Source organism: Triticum dicoccoides, chromosome 7B (genome assembly GCF_002162155.2).
Source record: "Triticum dicoccoides isolate Atlit2015 ecotype Zavitan chromosome 7B, WEW_v2.0, whole genome shotgun sequence".
Lineage (NCBI taxonomy): Eukaryota > Viridiplantae > Streptophyta > Magnoliopsida > Poales > Poaceae > Triticum > Triticum dicoccoides.
The window spans coordinates 670,649,387-670,657,881 of record NC_041393.1 but is presented as its reverse complement, the minus strand read 5'-3'; the positions used below and the strand labels follow the sequence as shown (position 1 = coordinate 670,657,881).

Below are 8,495 nucleotides of genomic sequence, written 5' to 3'. Positions count from 1 at the left end.
CCATTAAAAAATTTCAAGTTGCAATTTGCAGAAAATTATAGAAAGAAAGGCAACATTCGGCTTAAAGAAATATTTACACCTCGAACTTCTTTCTGGTTTGAGTTTTTTTTTCCGCTTGTCTTTCTGGTTTGAGTTAATCATCAATTTTGAAGTTCAAGTATGATACACCTGTTCTTGAACCAAGCGCTAGAAAATGTTACCAGCAGAAGCTGAAGAGAGATACTGAGTATCTTGCTTTACCAAGTCAGGTGGGATTTCACTTTAACTATTCAAGATCAATGCTTCCACGATCTCTGACCAAGCGATTCTGCAAACTGTAAAAGGAGCAATTAGTGTGAGCATAACTAGGGCCATTAGATATCTCAGTGCTACATAAGAACTAATATTTAATTCTGAGCCTGCTACTTCAACAAAACATATAGAAGATATCTATTATGTTTATTGCGTTTGTCATCTACCATTGTTTTTTTAGAAAACTTGCAATCATTTAAATTTATACAGCATGCAAGTCTGATTGAGCAATTTCATCAAGATGCCAACTTCTGTTTTTTCATAGACAAACCTTAAATTTGTTCTCGGCAAGCACGTTACTCAACATCTTCTATTTTCTGTTCAAGCAGGGACGGGAATATACAAGGACACATATTCGGCTCAGGTTAACTTGATCTCGGAATCGATAAATAAAGTCATAAACCATTGTCTTCTTTGTAGGCTCCACCTTCTAGAGGCCTAAAAATATGCTGTCTTGTCTGCAGTGTACGCAGATGTTTGCTGGATGTTGATTCCATAGTAATTATATTGAAGTGTTGGCCATTGTTATCTCTTATGACTAATCGCAGTCTAAAAAATGCCATGGCGTAAGCTATTTAATCACAAATTACATTGGAACATTTTCCGCTGTGTCATTTCCTTAATATCTTCTGGTGGTACACTTGGACGTCATCAAAAATCTGATCTGTTTAATATTACCATCATTCAGAAATAAGTGACGTGGTTTTAGTTCTAATTACTTGTACCCAACGGAGGGAGTATCACTTAGCTTATTTATATGTGTTACTATCTGGACATATGCTTTTGTAGAAAATCCCAAAAGACATTTGTTTGGTATGATGATAAGTTAGTAATTTGTCAAACATTTTTGCGGCATGTAAAGTCCTTCACTCCTGCAACCAGCACATGTTTGAATTTTTTTTGCCAGGACTGTTACATAGTCATTTGACTCATTTGGTGCATTTCTATTCGCTTTTACACTTCATAGATTTATTTATCAACTTTACTTCAACTTTATGTGCTAATTTTTCCCGCAGCAACACGCGGGGTACCAATTCTCTCTACATGCAGAGTGTCCACGTCATATGCATGCAACATCAGCATTCATTTATTCAAGCAGCCGAACAACCAGTCGTTTGAGAAATCAGCGTTCAGTTCTTCAGCGTCCAACCAAGCCACATGTCCCTTCAGCGTTCAGTTCTTGCTACTACTGAAGCAGTAATTTTGCCGCCTGGGCTGACGCACGTCCGCGGAGAAGACAACATGTGTCGAACGGGTAGTATAGTTTTTATATTGCAACATCATCTGCCTCTCTTGCTTTTACCCCTGCAGAAATAAGTAGGCAATCATATTGTGGCGATGCGTCCTTGAGAAGTTTGGCAAGCGACAGCACCTGCAGCTGATTTCTGGGCTGATTGGGTGCCGTTGTTTTTTGCAAATTTTGGCTCATCCCATAAGCATATGAGGCTGCTGACTTCTCTGTTGGTGTGCAGCAATTAATCACTTGGTTGCCTACCAATGGCTTGGTAAGAGCAAGTATAATAAGGACTAGACAGGAAGTGCGGCTTGCCGCACCCCACCCACACCAACCATATCCAGCCTGGTATGAGACGTTTTTTAGTTCATATGTTTATACGATGAAAGACAATAGTGCAACGGTTCAGTATGTTACAGCAAAAGTGCAAAAGGTTCACTAGTTGACGAAAATATATATTACACAAAGCCAAAAAAAGGGAGTAACAACTATGCATAGTTTCTATAGGCAAAGTGTATAAGAACATATGTTGAACATAATTTAATTTTGTCTAACATATTTGCAGTTGCACAGGTTACATGTTACAGATAGATAAGGTGCCCACATATATGATAGGGAAAAAATTAATAGGCACACAAGCCCTTGTTTTCTCCCTAACAGATTGACTTAGAGCATGTAAATGCCCTACTTGCGAGGATAGCTTGCAGGCCTTTATGTATTTGTTGATGGTGTAAATTCCATAGCTAACTCCACACTTGGTCCGACAAAATGATGGTGCGTTCCATGTCTCCATGTAGCTGCCAGATCTGAGAAGCACAAAGAATGATAATGGAAGTAAACTGGAGATGCCATGAACATAAATTTGTCAAGGTGCAGGGATCAACGCACGATATTTATCAAACCGAAACGTGCTAATTGGTTTGTGAGTACAACATTCACTTGATTTTATGTGTAAAAAGGAGTGCTTACCTGATTGATGGTGGATGTAAGTGTGAAGGAGGCAATTTAACTACAATCACCTATGATGATGCCTTCACAACAATAAAAGTACTCAGCAAGGCCCGAAGACTCACATAAGGGCATAATTTCCATAAAAGCTTGATTTTCAGTAGAAAGCACCAAAACTCATATCAAAGCATAATATAGTAATAGTGGTTTAGTGTAAAGCAACAATTTAGGGGCAAGCACAATATACATATGATTCGGTACAAAGTAGAACATATATAGTAATAGTGGTACTTCACAGAGGGCAAGCATGTGTATTTTTTTTGGTATGATTTGCACCGTGCTAACTAAAATAATATCAAGCTATGCTGCATCTATACTATGAAAAGAAGCACAAGATCATTAAGGCATGCAGAAGTGTGTGATGGGTTTACACAGAAACAGATTTTACATTGTAGAAACATAACATCTGAAAAAAGAACTGAACAGTGACTACATCAAAACTACAACAAATATACACCTGTTGCCAGTTCATCTACTCAGTAATCAGCAAAATATTCTTCTCAACATTTGAAGAAATTCTAGAAAACAAAGGCTTGTTAAAAGGCTAATAACACACGTGAGAAGAGGAACAAAAAGGATCAAAGGAAATTGCCAAAGTATACCTTAAATCAAGTAGTTTGACTCAGTTTCTTAGTCGACCCTTCATACCTCCTCATTTGTAGTTATATGAGGCAAAGAACCGAGAATAATCATTTGCACAAAGTACTTCACAAATGAACAATCTCAGCATGTAGTGCAACTACCAACTTTAAAAATCTTATTCTGGCTCATAAGGAAATGATTTAGTGAAGCATGTACATGCACCAAGTACTCTGTAGAAGCATATAAATAGAGAAGGTACAAAAACAATGGTATACCTGCAGCTTAGACACGGCATCAAGCAACAATAATCTTAACTATCATAGCAATTACCTACATAGTGATGCTTCTGTGTAGTTACAATCTCTGCTCCTTCAAAGCATTTAGTGTCTATCCTATTTTTATGTTTAGTTATAGGCACGTCCATACACTTCGTAGGAACAGGGGCACAAGCGTAGCTTAGAAGTGGAATAAGTAATGTACTCCTCTCGCTCGCTCGCTCAAATTCAATGTCATAAGAACATGCACGGAGGTTAAATTAAGAAGTCCAAGACAAATTCAATGTAGAATCCATATTTTTAGAATGGCCAACAATTATGTGTAAGACAGTGCATGATATTTTGTACCACAAAGTAATCTTATAATGTTGCAGGAGGCTATATTCAAGTTTTACCTTCTTTATCACGGATGCATATCAAATTGTTGCTCCTTGACCTTTTGATAATATGGTTGCTGCTGGAGTCCTAGGAAGAGAGAAATTGCATTGACATTAGTATTCATACCTATGCTTGTTCAGGAATTTGGATCAAAATATAATTACACATGTCATAACAATTAGACATGAACACTCATTTGTGCATTTGTGCGTCTCATATATTTGTTTAGAGCAGAATTTGTAACACACACATTGGAAACGATGGCATTTAATTTGGTGGCATTAAAAAAAAGGAAAATGGCTACTAACAGAGGGTATAAAATCATTTCAATGAAAATAAATAAGCTGCTACAGGCATCAAATTATAATGTCATTGGCATCTCACAAAGACATGGCATCTCAGCTTTCAGCCACAAGGGAATCAAGATTGAGAGATAGACAGACCTGTGGGTCATCCGCAGTCACTTCGACGAAATTCTTCATGGAAGCCATGTCTGTCTCTTCGGTGTGCCAGAGGTTGTGCCTCTCCTGCTAAGCACCAAGTGGTGGCAGCCTAAGTCCAGTTTTGAATAGAGATGGTTGGCTTGCAGGTGATGAATAAAATAATTTAAGTGATCGATATAATTCTAATTCTAAGAACCGGGAAGCTTTTTGTGAACCCCCATAAGACGATATGTTGCTTTATGGCCATAGTATAGTTAAATGGAAGCTTTAGTAAGCAAGTAAAGAAACCTACCGAAGAAAATGCTTTGCAAACAGAGCTTCATTATCCCGAAATAGTAATAGTATTGTATATATCTTCTTTTGTTGAACAGATTTTGAATGTATCATTCTTGTGTTCATCAAAGCAATGGTATGAATAATCTACAGTCTGATACTTGACCAACTAAACCACTTGGAAACAAGCCATCACCAATTTATCAACAAACTTGTACACAAAGGACTTGTATAAATATTCAAATCACATGAAGAATCCAAGCAGCAGCCCTCGAAAGTGCCCAAGCCACTAATATTTGGTAGTCTGTATAAGAATGATTTTAGTAATACCATTTCCTAGCAAATAGCTAGTATATATCCGGATGAAATTAGTCACGTTTAGTCTATGAGTCTCAACCTCGGAACGACTCATCGACTCGTAAACCTTGGGAGCAGGCTGTCCTACTGAACAAGAAGGCACATGAGGCATGTGTCTACTTCTCATTTCCATTTTACCAAACACACACGGAAATGCAGTGTTGATTATTTGTAGGTCTGGGAAACATCAATTACACTATGCGCAATCTAAGCACCAATAGTCATGGCTCACCAGTGCGCCACCAATCCAAATAATTAAAGAGGAGGACACTTGATTGATCTGCATCAACGGCCCGTGCCTGAACCACCAGCAATGAGCTGAGAAGGAGGAAGTTTGACTTCTGCTGCTTGTGCATCCACAGAACATAAAACAAGTTCTTATATCCCACGCCAAGCAAGGAACCAAGGATCCGCAAGTACTGGAAGTATACTATGCACATAACCTTGCCACCACTCAAAGGCTGCTACCAATTTGATATCATTGATAATAAAACAGTTAAAAGCATCTTCGCAGAAGCGACATGAGACAGATGCTGAAGATTCACACTCACCTAAGATGAACCGTAGCATGCATACATATGCTCCATTCAAATCATTCAAAGGCTCCAATTCTGCACAGACCAAGATGAAAAGGTCCAAATCAGCTCACCTGCATCACCAATATAGCATCAGAGAATATATTTCCAGCAATCATTCATGTGATTCATCTTCTTCCAAACCACTAATCACACAAAAGTTCATGAAAGTATGGGTACACCACCATCCCGACATCCATCACTAACATGTCCTCATCTATCAAAAATAAATGGAGGCGACACAATAATCAACTAAATATACAGAAATTTACTAATGTTGAGGGATTGAAGTACAGCATGGAGTGGAGGAGAAGTTTGGGAGGAGGGAGGAGGGACCTAGGCGACGGCGTCTGGTTCGTCCTTGCAGGAGGTAGCAACGGCCTTCTTGGCGCACAGGATCTAGTTGAAGGAGGCGCCGGCGACGAGTCGTCCGCGCGCGAGGCCGCCAGGCCCCACGAGGCAGGGAGCCTACGGAGGAGGGAGCCGCCGGCACCGGCGCCGCGGAGGGAGGGGGCAATGAGCCACACGGGGCAGGGGGCCTGCAGAGTGAGCCGCCGGCGCCGACGCCGCTAAGGGAGAGGCCCGTGGCCGTTCCTCTCTGGCTGCTCGCGCTCGCGCTCGCCTGGTAGGAGCACCGAGAGGGCGGGGAGGAGGAGAAGACGCGACGGCGGCGGCGGAGGCGAGCGGAGGCGGCGGCGGCGGCGTGGGGAGCAGGCGGCCTTGCGCGAGTGTGGTAGTGAGCGGGCTAGGGCTCTAGGCCCTCGTCCGCCGACGCGGACACGCCATCGAGGGCGAACTCGCGGACGCGCCGGCGTGGCGCACGCGCACCGACGTCCCGCCGTCGATGTCGTCCAGAGCGGACTCCGCGCCGCCGTCGGCTGAGGTTAGGCTGCAGATGCGCGCAAGCTTCTTGCCCTCGCTCTCTGGCCGCTTGCTTCACAGCGTCGTCGGGCAGATGGCAGCGATGCGTGCCGCAGCCGTGGACGGGGAGGATGGCCTGGGCGAGCGGCGGCGACGGCGGGCGGGCGCGGGTCTAGGGTTTGGAGGGAGGAGAGAAGCGAGGCGCGGGCGGCGGGACGGGCGAGACGGCAGGGCGGGGCGAGCGGCTAGGGTTCACCAGGGGAGCCGACCCTTTTATACCCCCACCACATGAAATTACCAAAATGCCCTGGTGGGGGCATGGTATTTACATTATGTTGCCATTACTATTCATTCCAGCAGTGTTCCTTCCAGATCCGACGGCCCAGGTTCATCCAGCTCTTGATCCGACGCCCGGAATTCCATCAAGCGAACGCATCCGACGACCGAGAGTCGCTGAGCTCTAAGGAGCCTTGTACATCCATCCTTTTCTTATTTCTGGATGACTAGGCGGGTTGTAAACCTTTAAGACTAGTCACAGTGGGGAGTAACTTATAGTAGTAACATGCATATGTTACTAGTCTATGTTACTAACTCCACAGTGGATAGTAACATATGTGTTGTGTCACACATCACTTTATTTATTAGGTTGTAGACTCATCTTTTCTTGATATGTATAATGTTATACTACCTCCGTCTGGGTTTATTAGGCCCCTTTGTATTTCCTGTCAGATTTTGACCATCTATATTACTAAAAATATATAAAATATATGATACACAAATGACACAATTGGATTTGTGTTTGAAAGAACTATATAACAATATAACTTGTGTGACATACATTCTCCCCGGTAAGGAAATAAGATGTATGTCACACAAGTTATATTGTTAGATAGGGGCCTAATATTAGGCCCCATCTTATTTTGTGCTAAAGCATGAGACTGGTAAGGAAATTGTGGTTGTTTTCTTCTATAATATTGCATACTTTCTCCTCTCCGTTTCTCATCTTCAATGGCTTATTATATATGTTTAATTGTTTATACGAATCACTTTGTTATGAAGGATAATGCATGCCCATCTGCTATACATATTGAAATGAAAATTATTTAGAATAGAGGTGAGCTTGATACATCTTCAAGAAAAGTTTTAAAATTTTGATATACGGTGCATATTTTAGTACGCCTCACTTAAAAAGGTAAGTGTAGACAATTAAGTGTTAACCAAAGCACACGGTCCCTCCAATATACACACCAACTAGGTATTCAACAAAGCAGCCATCTCAGCAATTATTATTTTTTAATCACAAGAAAAAAATTATTAACCTTTTTTCTCAACATGCCGCCATTCCGATTATGTGTGTTTCATTTCCTTTATTCTGACCAGATCAGTGCAAGGCATATACAGCCCATTACTTCAGCTCATTCTCCAGATGCTCATTTGACCTACTTTTATTTTTATTTTTTGCGGTAAGATGATTTTGATAGTTCTGCTCGGCTTGCCTCATGGACAAACTTTTCATGCCCATGCAGATTATGATACCTATCGTACTTTATGCTCCTAAAAAGTACTTTAGCATATTGAAATTGTATTGACGACAAATTTAGTGCTACAAATCCCGCTGCAACGCGTGGGGTATTATCTAGTTGCTTCAAATTAACTGCCATGAGTACGCCTCCTTAACCACCATGGAACCGGCTCATCTATGTGACAAAAAATTGATGCTAGTTTGTAGCACGATTAGAACGTGAAAGATAAGAAGATTAGGGTAAGTAAGACGCACATTCTCAATACGCCCACGCATGCATCCATGAAATTGGAGCTCAATCACGAGATGGCTGCAGATGCGGCTGAATGGCAGAACATATGGATCAATTGTTGAGAGTATGGTAGGTTTGTTAGGATCGCTGATATGTACGCGCCCACGCATGCATCCACAAAATTGGAGCTCAATCGCGAGATGGTTGCAGATGCGGCCGAAGGGCACAATATACGGATCGTTGTTGAGAGCATGGTAGGTTTGTTAGGATCGCTTGGTGCAAAATAAGGATTTGCGGCTTTTTTTTACATAGTACAATTGAAGTCGCTTATGTACATAAGGATACAGTCACTCCTATAAACGCACACACTATCCCTATGAGCACCTCCAAGAGACTGGACCGGCACATAATCTTGAAATTGGCGAAGTCACCACAAATGTTTTTGTAGTCGACGGGAACGTCTC

General features: G+C 41.8%; 2 long non-coding RNA genes across 2 annotated transcripts; both read right to left on the bottom strand.

Annotated features, from left to right (window-relative positions):
- Nucleotides 1-2,246: 2,246 nt before the first annotated feature.
- LOC119340908 lies at nucleotides 2,247-3,350 on the bottom strand. Its single transcript, XR_005164743.1, has 3 exons — nucleotides 3,136-3,350; nucleotides 2,495-2,556; nucleotides 2,247-2,331 (listed from the first exon to the last, which is right to left on the bottom strand). It is a non-coding gene; the product is annotated as an uncharacterized LOC119340908 (long non-coding RNA).
- A 25-nt stretch (nucleotides 3,351-3,375) lies between these two features.
- On the bottom strand, nucleotides 3,376-5,493 carry LOC119340906. The gene is made up of 3 exons (XR_005164742.1): nucleotides 5,393-5,493; nucleotides 4,212-4,295; nucleotides 3,376-3,855 (listed from the first exon to the last, which is right to left on the bottom strand). It is a non-coding gene; the product is annotated as an uncharacterized LOC119340906 (long non-coding RNA).
- Between the last annotated feature and the right edge of the window lie 3,002 nt (nucleotides 5,494-8,495).